The sequence below is a fragment of the Symphodus melops genome (assembly GCF_947650265.1).
Source record: "Symphodus melops genome assembly, chromosome: 19".
NCBI lineage: Eukaryota > Metazoa > Chordata > Actinopteri > Labriformes > Labridae > Symphodus > Symphodus melops.
In genome coordinates this window covers 14,549,556-14,562,195 of record NC_136709.1, presented here as the reverse complement: position 1 = coordinate 14,562,195, position 12,640 = coordinate 14,549,556, and the positions used below count along the sequence as shown (strand labels likewise).

General features: G+C 40.4%; 1 long non-coding RNA gene across 1 annotated transcript in view; it reads right to left on the bottom strand.

Moving 5' to 3' along the window:
* LOC306840102 overlaps nucleotides 1-12,640 on the bottom strand; it is an 83,096-nt gene that overhangs the window by 35,993 nt on the left and 34,463 nt on the right. The window lies entirely within an intron of this gene.

The following is a 12,640-nucleotide window of genomic DNA, read 5'->3' as shown; positions in this document are numbered from 1 at the left end:
GTGAGGATTCATATTTTGGGAATTCTGAAGGCGACATGCAACAGTCCTCCATCCATCAATTTATTTTTCTTTACCTGGTTAAGTATGCAGGTCAGGAGGGGTTGGATTCTATAATGCATTTTGGAAGAAAGTGGGCTACATGCTGAACAGGACACCAGACTGTAACAGGACAAACGGAAATGAGCCGTCTCCTATGTTTCAGAAATCAGCTTATGAAACTGTTATGACGCCATGGCTTGGCCTCAGAGATTAGTTTCAAAACACCCAGATGTTTCAGCAGAATTGTAGGGTTTGGGAGTTTGACCCTGAGAAAGCATTTCAGGGTCTCTGTTGATCTGATTTAAAAAATAATAATAATAAATCACTCAAACAAATTGGGACTTTTTGAAATTTTTTCAGAAAACATTCATCAAGTGTTGCCACTTGATGAATGTGAGGAGAATTTAATTTCATCCTATATAACGAAGGCTTTCAACCATAAAAGGCCAACACAGAGGCTAAATATCCGTGCCTTCCTGGGTCTGATTTTAATAAAGGTGGCAGAGAAGCCAGACAGGGTGCTGCACCTCAAAGTACTGGGCTGACAGAAAAACTGTAAATTGTTCCTCCACTTTTCTACAGTAAGCATCCTTAAAAACTCTCACTGAGACAGACTTAAAGTTTACATGCTGTACTGTAGAGAATGAAGGGCCTTTTACTTGAAGTATAAGTGCTTCTAACAAATGAATGACAAAAACCTTCCAACAGACATCCACGGTTTGGAAAAAGAACAAGAAACTGTGATTCAGAAAAAAAAAATTGTGCATGTTTTCATTTCGACTCCTAAAAATAGCCAAAGTAGTTTCCAAAGCACGACAACAGAAGACTGATTTTACATGATTAACCCACGACCACTCAGCACACTCACACACGTCCACACAAATCCAGGCAGTGAGACAGGTTCACTGTGAGTGCTCGGCCACAGTGTTCTGGTGGCACGTTTCATGCACCGCTGCAGCAAACACGAGAAGTGCATACCGGAAACAGGCCGACAAGGATAAGAGCAAGCGCATCAGCACGGGGCACGCAAACTCTCACCCTAACGTCTGCATGTTTGTCATATTAAATATGAAGCAATTACACCCGCCTTACACCAGCCGCACTGCTTCTCAATCTCGCATTCAAAATGAAAAAAAAAAAAAAACTTCTTTCACTTCTTTGTGTTTTCCCTGCTGAGAGAAAAAAAAAAAAAAAACTTCAGCAGCCTCTCTTGGTGAAATCAGACGTCCTCTCCTCCCGACTTTCGCATTGTGTTGATAGCAAATATGAGGGATGAATTGATGAAGTTACACTTGGATGAATAAATTAGTGGGCCAACTTGTGCGGGAATACATTTACATCTAGATGAGATTACATGCCTGACATACAAGCTCATTACTGGCCTCTGCTGCTTCCTCCAGACGTCATCACCCAATTGCATCTTAACTCATTCTGCAGGGTCGCTGCTGTGACTGGGGGAACAATACTTACAGTAACTAGCTGATTGATGTGATAAATTAGAGGGAGGGAACATGAAGGAACCACCAGCGGAACATTATGAAGGCTGAGCTTTAGTTGCTGCATCAGAGACCCCAAGGTGCAGATAAATGTCTCAACATTTGAGGTTGAAGGATTCTTAATTAAAGGCTAAATAGGACAGCCCTGCCCACAGAAATCATCAGAAGAAAAGCCTGACTACAATATACACTAACTTCTTAACTCTTCCTCTCTCTTATGGTATGTGGTAATGATCCTAGGAGAGCATTTTATGTCTACAAATTAAACACTATGTTTAAATGCTATTACTTTATGTGGTGGAGCAGCAAAATAAAGAGCTGTGTAACAACCGGCGTACTCAAGTACACACACATTTCTGTATTCATTTTTTTTTTTTTTTAATGATATTCTAACAGAACTATTCAAGTTTAAAACTTCCTAAGTCAGCTATAACTCAAAATGTTGGGCATTTCTGTGAAGCGGTTTGTCGCATTTACTCCATTGTACTTTTAAAACAATTCTACCTCTTTTACTCCACTTAAGTTTACTGACATATCTTCTTTTTTTTCTTTTTTTTTAAAGATGTGCTGTCTAATATCTCTGGTGTTTAAAAAGTTGTTTTATTGTGGAAAAACAACTTTGTGTAATCTCTTCAATTTTAACGTCCACTCATGTTTACACGCCATCTTTACCAAATGATCTAACACAGTTGTTAGCAACTGGTCTAGCCAACACCAAAAAACAACCAATCAAAATGTATTTAATGAAAGATTGTGTAGTTTGGCACACAGAAGGTACAACATGTAACTGAACAAACCAAACGGTCATGTCATGACTGGCAGCTCTTTTGACAAATGTAACTCATGTGGTGCTGTTTTGTCAGCAAAGCGAGTAAAGGACGTACAGCGAAAGGAAGCAAAGAGTTCTAACACAAGAGTCCTTCATCTTCCCAAAGCTGTGATTGGCTGCTTCAAATAAACACAAGACGGCATCTCCACCAGCCAGATCTCTTCTGCACATATACTTCCTCCACATTAGGTCTCCAAAGCAATATGTCAGTGCCTGTCATGGTGTATTTTGGCTTCATTTTTGTACAAAGGGAGGAGACGGAGACATGCTATCCATATTTTTTTTTATCATTGACTGTCTGAAACAAGGATGTAGTCTCAGTGATTTCATCCATTGGTTTCTGAAGAAGACTTTTCAAAGCCCATCAATGGCTGTCGCTTGATTGGAAATGCTGTCTTAAAATAACTTTCAGTCAGTCTCATAACTGGCCAAGAGCCGGAGCTGAGGCAAACAGTTAAAACATGTCCGCCTTTCATTGAGATCAGTCACAACCTGTATTTATGAACTCAACTCTGAGCCTCCATATAAATGTATGGGTTAAATAAAATGCACCCCCATGTTTGCTGATAAGACAAGAGCTATTCAGACCAAATTGGCGTTTTGATTCTCCAGGCTGTGTTAATTTTGCTGTCAAAATGTGGATTTTAACATGGCTGTTAATGGACTGCCACAGCTTTTGCAGTCAGCCTCAAGTGGACACTTGAGGAAGTGCCATTTTTTTCCTTTTTCTTTTTACATTTATGACAGCCAGGTGATTTTATATACAGTCAATGTCACAATTACCTGCTGCGCTCATGTATCTGCTCACTTAAAAAAAAAAAAAAAAAACGTATTTGGGGGGCTAATGGTTAATATCCAGTTTATGTCTGGGTCAGTAATACTGGGAAACACATTTGCATTCTTACATGCAGACCCTCCAAATAATGTCATGACATTTTCAGCGCATGTCTCAAAGGGGATAGAAGTGTCATTTTGGAAGATGCCAGCTGTTTCCATCCAAAAAGCAACATCAGCTGTTCACTACCTGCACTGCCTGGGACTAACTGGTTTAACAAATTTAGTAAAAAGAGCCAATGTACTACCTGAATTCACAATGTAGTGTGGAACACAATCAGAAATTAATGTCACAAATATTTCTTTGTAACTATTGTTGTGAAACAGCCAAAGTGCATTCAAATTGTTTTATAAAAAATATTCGATAAAAATGACTCGATTCCGGAAGCGTTTTCCATCGTACCTCTGACAAAATCCTGCAGGCCAACTCGATCAAAGCAATGGAGCTGAAAAAGCCTGCAGCTCGAAGTGAAAGTGAAAGGCTAAGACACAAATGGAGGGGGGGAAAAAACAGAGTGTGTTAAGGTGAAGGTGGATCCATGGGGAAATCTGCAGAAGGGGAAGCTCAAGGGGAGGATAAAACCCCTTTCATCAGTGACCCGAGTGCTCACACAGTCAGGCACATGTGAGCGCGCATACACATCTGAGCATGAATGCATTTTATCTGTATTTAAAAAACTAACCGTATGCCTTGTGTTAGGTGAAATGTGTTCAAAACAAAAAATATATATATATCTAAAAATAGAAGGGAATAGCGATGACCCTTGTACAAGATTTCAAGCATGCTGCCTGGAGAGTGTGCACATCGGCACCTGTCACTTCTTGCCTCCAGATGTTCAATAGATGCCTTGTGACACTCTGCACAGCCCATCCCTCACTCAGACACAGCCATAACCTTCTGCTTCCCTATTCGCCATTATAAATTCAGCAATCTGAATATGAGATGCATGGAAGAGGAACTGGGGCGTCAGTGTAGAATGGAGAGTGAAAGGTTAAGTCTTTGGCTGTGGGAGGCGGCACAGAAAAAAGGGATTGTGTGCGCGCATGTTAGAAGATGCATGTTGTGGCTCTGAGAAACGTCTGCTGTTTATGGTTTACGGGAGGCAATAAGGACAAAGCAGTGCTGTCAAGCATCTCATGGGGGGCCAGCTGATGGACAGCCTCTGCTGTTTGGATCATATCACAGAGGAAAATTGTGGCTCAGCGGGATAAACAGGCCGTCTAGATTGTAGTGAGCAAATGGCAAAATGTGTCATCGGCACACTCTGTGGTGTATGTTTGGACAGACAACCTAAAAGCGTACGTTGAAGGTGGCACATGCAACCGAAAGAGTAAATGTGCAGTAGATGTGTCACTTTGGCACCAGTCCCTCAGGCAGAAAGGAAACCTTGATGGTGATATCTCCTTAGTCCCTCCCCTCCCGCCTACCCTTCCTTTAATGTTCTGACCGAGTGTAGCTGTTCGTAACATCCATCTCCTTACTGATACGCAGCAGCCCAATGATGCGATTATTATTTCTTTTTAGTATTTCAGACCAAACAAGATCTTGTCTACAGCTTGAAAAGTCTTTTGTTTCTCCCTTAGCTTTGCTGTTTGGATGACATTGTTTGGTAAGTGTGAACACTATTGTAAAAAAAAAAAAAATTTTTTTTTAAATAAAGCTGCTTTAAAGCTGTTCACTTGTTTTGGCTGTGCCACAAAGGGCTGATTTTAAACCGCTGATTTACATGACATAAAATCTCCAAAAATCTAAATCACGCTAATTAATCGAGCTGAGCGTCTGGAGTGCAACCAATGACACTGAATGTCAAATTATATAACTTTTTAAAAGTGAGTGTAAATTTTCTTTGGGGAGTTTCTATCAAATGAAATCATTACACACCGAGCATTTTGCTGCTAAATAAAATCTGGCTTGAGTAAAAATGACCTTGGGCTGGCTGCATCAGGTTTACTTCTCTCTGCACACAAACTAATAAAAAAAAATTGATACCAAAATGGACTCCTAATCTTAAAACATCAGATGCCATTTACTGTTGTGGACATGAAGACAGAGATGAATCATCCGCTGTCCTTGAATGCAATTTGTGGTTCAGTGCGACCTCTGACCTGAGAGTACTGTGTAAGCACATTTCTATAAGTCACAAGGGAAGCCCATAAACATGTTGTTAGGAGTGAGTATTGTTGGCCGGTAAACACATAGGAGGCACACGACAACAAACCCAGCAGAGTGTAAAATCGTCATAATACATTGGCAGAAGGCAACGGAGGAGCTGTCAGTCAGGTTTATATTTAGAACCAGAGTTGCTTTGATTCACAGGTGGAGACACGGCACTGCTGAAACTAAGAAGCCAGAATAAAAATTTCATAGCTTTGTTGGACAGATTTCTGATCAGATCTGACACCTGATGTTCACTCTAAACATCACATCAACCTTAAACCAGTTGTTGTTTATGTTTTATTCAATTGTAAGTGGATCTCCATGTGTGAGGCTTCTAATTACCCTGTAAAGACAGGCCATGATTTCACAGTTTATCAGCCTTTAACAACTTTTATTTTAAAAATCTCAATCATAATCATAACTTATCATTGTAACTTTTTTATACAGAATTGACAATAAAACCTGAGAAGAGACTTTTACCTTGACATTTACCAATATGAAATATGTTACGTATTGTGTTCTAATTTACAACAGAAATAATGCCCTGGGAATATACTGAAGTATATCATAAATCATCTCAGCCATCATAATACCACCCATTGTCATGTTGACCATCAATAAATCCATTCTTTACGTATCAGATTCAAATATAATGTAGAGGGGGTCTACTCTGGACTAATTACAGAGACCTCATAGAAATCCACCATGAACAAATCCTTTGCACAGTGGAAGGAAACCTTTATCAGTGAACAGCTGTTTGCCACATCTGGATGGGATGGAGAGATGGGAAAGAGAAAAGAGTGTAGAAGCATTTTTGCCTTGATCATCTTGTTTATTACGGGGTTTTGGAGCAGGGAGTTATCATATTAGACGAGAGATTAAACACACTGCTAAGTTAAGTTGCCACGGCCTATAGCAGAGAGATTTTCTACTAAGTAGTGGTGCCAGTCACCGTTCTGGCTATTAGCTATAATAGAGGCTTGTCAATATACTGTCAATGGTCCTGAGTCAAATTTTACCTTGCAAGTAGCAAGCATGAGACTTGCTGTAATTTTTCAAATAAAGTGTAAAACAGTTTGAGAGAGCAAGAGGACGAGAGAGAGAGAGAGGATGATACGCAATAAATGATCCAAGAGGGCATTCGCATGCAAGACACTTCAACTACATGACATACACCTGAGCCATCTAATGTTCAACATTTAACTCTCTTTACACTGAAGCACTCACACTGTGCACACACGTACTAAACGCACAGAGGGAGGCGATGCCATAAGGGTCAGTTGGCCGCTAAAAGTCAGATGTGTGCACATTTTCACACGCTGGCAGAGTGTCAGTGTACTGTGGCATTCAGGCATGAGAGATCCTGAGAGAGTGTTTGTGCCTTCAACAGAACCTGTTGCAAAAGCTTGTTTGTGTTGTTTGCTTTGGACAGCATTGGTTTAGATATAAACAACCAGTGCCAGGGAAAGCACAAAAATGGCAGGACATTTGAAAGTCAATTGCAATTTTATTTTCAGCGGAGGACAGGGTGAGAAGGCTAAGATAAATATCCCAGACAGAGGTATACAAAAAATGTTTTATCAGGTGATCATGAAAATAGATTTTGGAGGAGCAGTTTATTTCCATTCATTTAGGATGGCTGACAGCACACAGAGGACGTGAGTAGACAGCCAGACAAAGAAATAAAATGAACGACTTTTGCTGCGTCACGTCGTTTCCCAAGGGTGGAGACGTCATGAGCCTTACATCTAATGAAAGAAGATACTTTTTTGGCATTTTACTTAAAGCGAGGGAAAAGTGGAGAGTACCTTAATGATACTAAAAACAAAAATAGATATTGCCCTTGGCTCTGATGATAACTACTGATTATAAGTGGAAACAAATGAAACGCGTTTTAAGAATATGAAACAATTTGGGAACAGGTCTCCAACAGTAAAGGTAAATGAACTGCACTCTTATTGCTTCTTTGTAATCTTCTGACCATTTGAGGGGATTTTCATTGCATGGCTCTTTCACACACTGACGCAGTGCCATGCAAGACCACGAATCAGCAATGCATTCACACATGCTCATAAAGTGTCTATGCCTTTGTGAGCAATTTTCGGGTTTAGCATCTTTCAACAATTTAAAAAAAAAAAACGTTACAATTGGAGAGCTACCTATACTCCACGTCTGACTCGTAGCTGCACGCAGTGTGACAGCTAAGGTGTGCTTACTGTTTTGTTTAGCATGCGTTACCTGTTGCTAACACTTGGCACACAATTCAAGCCGGCAGACCTGGGTGGGTGATTAAAGTTGAGGGTTAACAGATTTAGCGTCATGCATAAATGGGGATCCGCCTGTGGGTCCTGTGCTGACAGAGGCAGACAAGAAGATTTGATTAGCTGTTGAGTGTTCTTTTTTTTATCTTGACCTACAACACCCTAAGGAATGGCACCTCAAGGTATGGAAATGAAGGACATTATCCAAAGGCAACATGTATGCGTAAAAGAGCTAAAATGAAAAATAATAGCTCCCCCCCCCCACCCCCACCCCACACGCTACATTATTTCTTTTGGTTTTCACCATCTTTTTAGTCACAACAACAAAAACAATGGGGAATCACTTTTAAATCACCAGCCAAATCGTTCTTGACATCTTCAGGCTCTTCTCGATGATGTAACACTGACAGTTCGGCACGTGGAAGCCTTTTTGTGTGCTCTGATTGGTCGGCTGCCTGTCACCCTGAGGCTTTACAACTCATCAGTCTCATACAGTACAGGGCTGTCAAATCGTTTCTCTGCCTTATTTCATCGCTCGACTCATCTACTGTATGACAAATAAAGGCTGAATGTGGAATAGAAGATGTCATCACTCACGTTTGACCGCTAAGAATGAGAGCAAATAACAACAACTTGGCATATTTAGAGCCTGAGTGTAACAATGGAAGTTTTAAATCTACTCTCAAGCGGCTGAACTTGACACTCTGATTGGCAAAAACATTTATTTTGCAAGTTCTCACTGCCTATTTCTTGCTGTTTTTCCTTGTCCAGTTGAATTCTTGTAAATACGATAAATAACCAATACATGAAGCTGATTAAAGTGGGCTTTAAGGCATGATTTTCCCCTGGTGTTTTATGGGCATTTTTAACCGTTTATTTGTATGTGTGTGTGTGTGTGTTAGGCTCTACCCCAGATGTCAAAGGCCATGGTTATACATGTGGGACCTTGATGCTGTTACTGCAGCAAAAGGAGTGTTTCTGGCAGGACTGATGCAATGAGAGCTGACGGATGTATACGGTCGGAGGGTCAAACCACAGTGCTGATTCCTCCCCCGTCTAAAGTGCACAATGAGATGTACAGACAGCAGGATGTGCATGGGGCGTGTGGTGGCCAAGGGCATAAACGTTCGATTTCCTTTGAGGGCAACATAACTCTTAAGAAGTGTCACATTGTGGAATCATTTATGTCGAGTGTAGTTCGGTTTGTTTTTGGACCACATATGCATCACGTTGGGCAACAACAAACCCCCTCAGCATAAGTGTATTTTGTAACGGTAGATGATGAATTCCATGTATTCTGGTCCTGCATAGGTATCGAAAGTTGGAAGGATTACCTCAGGGAATCCTTCAGGTAAAAGGGAGAAACTCTTCTGTTCTCATCAGCTTGAGGTTGACAGCCGGCTCTTTTGATGTAGACTAATCTTCCAAGTGCGCGAGAAGTTGCCTGATTGTATTAAAACACAATGAAACAGCCGGAGCACACAAGGCGCTGGGCCTGACACACACATTCATTTTCTCTCAAAGTAGAAAAGGGCACAAAGTGTCTGCTTTCTTTGCATCCTGCAGGGACATTTTTATCAGTGTTTTTTGGGACATATGTTACAATCGATTAATTTCACTACAGATTGAAATAATTGCAATTCATATGAATTGACTCTGAGGGTAAGAAAACATGTCAAAACAACAATTATTTGACATGGTAAAACACTATCTCAACTTTTAAAGGGTGTTGCCTAGGGCTGTGCAGAGACGAGAACTCAAAGAGTTTTAAAGCTGATGGGGTTAACTAACATACAATGGTGTCACACTTTAAACATTGTGCCTTTAACAAGAAAATTCTATTGTATTTGTTGAAAATCCACAAACATAAATATATGTGTGTATGTGTATACCTAAAATGAAGCAGAGTATACACAGCTTACTTTGACTTATAGAGCTGTAACTAGAAAAGCACATTTATAGTGCATATTCTAAAGGAAAAATGGACTTCTGGGCCCTCGGTTGCAGTGTCAAAAAAGAAAGCATGTCTGAAAAAACAGCCTTAAGCGACAAATACTGAGGGGGTTTTTTTGGACACAGAAAAATACAGATATCTTCAAATAAGCTGAAATCATCTCAAACATTCTTCACACTCTATAGCTAAAGAATACATTCACAAGCACATTACTCATAAATACTGTCGAGACTACATGTTATTGTCACACACAGCGTATATGCACAGTATGAAAACACACGCACACAGACACTATTTTACCTGTGGGAAAAATACTGCTTTGGGCTGTACCCCTGTTTTGTCCAGAGTCATTGCATATATACTGTAGAACTGGTGCCAAAGTGCTTCATCACAGCTGACTGCTCAATAACAGCCACAGACAGAGACACAAAGCCAGAGAGGCCATTGCAATTTTGGACTTTGATATGCTTGAAATGCATTAATTTAGCCATAGCAGATGTGGTGCGCAGATGCACAGAGGAGTTTATCACAATGGCTTCTTTGACCGGATTGTTGGTTGATGAAAGGCAAAGTAACTCAGCCAAGTGGAAACTAAAAAAAAAATAAAAAAATAAAAAATAAAAAGTCAATAAAAGCTTGCTTGATGATATGGCTCTGCTCACAGAAGTTCCAAGTAAAAAGCGACAGCTTATGCTCTCAGTTTCAAAAGGGAGACAGAAACTTGAGTGAATGTCTGGATTATGAAATCATTGGTGGCTCATGTGAGAAATGTGCGGGGAAACACGGGTGTAGAGAAATGTAAAGACGGCATCTCTGTGGGTTAGGCATGGTCAAACACACATGATGAATTTCAATGTATCCTGCTGAACATTAATTATGAATCACATTCCTTGTTGGTTATGCATCAGTTGAGTACAGTAGAGGCAAACTAAGACGTAGTACATGGTGGGTGTATGAAGCCGGGAAAAGCGCTTATACAGCACATGAAAAGTGTAAGGGTGGCATGTTATGTTTCCGTGGAAGGAGGTGCATGAAAAGTAGCCTCTGTGAAAATAAAGTCCCCTTTTTTTTAGTGTGTGTGCATTTCTATGATTGAGGAATGTAGGCGTCGTTCTCATGTATGGTTTCCCCTGTGGTTTGAGTAGAAAATCCCACTCTTCCATGTCTGATTCGATGCTTTTTGATTGACGACGCATAAAGGTTTTGAACAGCAGAAATGTAATCCGCAGGATCTGAGACTCACCTGTCAAAGCCAAAAATTACAATAAAAGTTCCCGCTGTGATAAAGGAGCTTTAGGAATCATCAAAAAAAAGCATGACCGATCCCCCAAGACCCCACTCATACACACATAAATACATAAATTCACACATGCACATTCAGGGCAGTGTAGACCTGAGTGACAGAGCACATCAGTCACACCACAGGCATTCATAAATGTTGAGCAGGCCAACCTAGTAGGTGGCATGACATTATTCCAACTCATTATCATCAACCTGGAATACTGTAACATGACAAGACATATCTTGATGCTTGTTAATAATCTATTTTTACCGAAGCGACCCTGCTGTGAAACTGGGTCGGTGGATGCCCAGTGGCGTGTCCATAACAAAAGGAAAGGTTGCAGAACAAACGAGGTAGTTACAGATTTGAAGGTCCTTAGAGGTATAAACAGGCTGTACATTTTTAAGGGTCATGTTTCTTGTATCAAAAGGAGCACCAAGGTTAAAGGGCTTCTATTGAGGCGGTTGTTTAGGTCTTGTTGCTGTTGGCTACGTAGCAAAAATGTTGACTCATCGTCATCAGGAATGCAAATGTACCACAAAACGCATATCGCACTTTTAATACCATTTCTGTATATTGTACCAGTGGACCAGAATATCACAATGAGAAGATCAGATCTATTGAGATCTAAGATGAGATCTTCACCTGCCGTGAAGTGAAGCTGCCACCATTAACCACTGGATGTGAATTGATGCGATTGAATTACTGGGGTTTTGATAGAGATGTATTGCTATAGGTAATTAAAAAAAAAAATACACAAAAGATGTATTCCAAGAATTTGGAAGTGAGGCTCCGACCTGGAGTAACGTAACATTTCCCATGGTGAGGGTTTCACTGGATAATGTAAATGTCTGATCAGCAAAAAAGCAGACGAGAGGATGAAGTCAGAGCTGCTGATCTAGGAGCTCTGCTGTGTCTATTCCATGGCAAAGGTTAAAGTTCTATTTTATTTAACCTTTCATTGACCACCTTTTCATTCAGTGGTCAGTTAACACTAAACGTTATCATAATACATGATTAAAATACGTGACTGTTTCACCACTTTCGACAGCCAACGAGTGGGGCGTGAGCTCGTGCACACAAGAGGTAGAGAACGAGCAGGGAGGCAGGGAGGCATGGCTGGTTTATGAACTTGGTACCTCTTGGCAGACAGTGATCAAAGTTTTATAGGCTTACACCAGCACATGAATCATGAATTTCTGTCAGGACCAAAAGACAAGTTCAAGCAAAATCTTAAAAAGTGTAAGAGGAGAAAATGACTTGGGTGCAAGCTTTCTAACCATTATGACTGAATGCTTTGAAATTGCTTTGTATGTAGACTTCAGTGTTTTTCAACCACAGTCTTTCTGTATTCATAGACGAGGCCTGGTCACTATTACATAAATCACTCCGCACATTGTGAGTAAAGCTTGTTAATTAGCTTTTTGAAGAGACTCTCCAGTGAATTAGAGTGCAATCTTTCATTCTGCAGGCCTAGTCAATTCAAAACACGTCATTAATTCGGGTCACCACGTTTTCAATGTGCGCTTGTAAGGGCTCTATGAAGAGTCAAGTGTCTGTGCTCACACCTTTTCATCGAGAGATTAAAAATGATTTCTTGACTGGCTCGACAGCAACAAGTAGCTTGTGGTCTTTAATATGTGGACATCCAAACATGACACCCATGAATATAAAGAAAACATCTTTGATATTCTGCTGTGAATGTGTTCCTTCTTTCTCGGTATACTGGGCTGATGACTTTACATCATGGCTTCAAGATGTGTTTCCATTTAGCCATTAGAGCATTG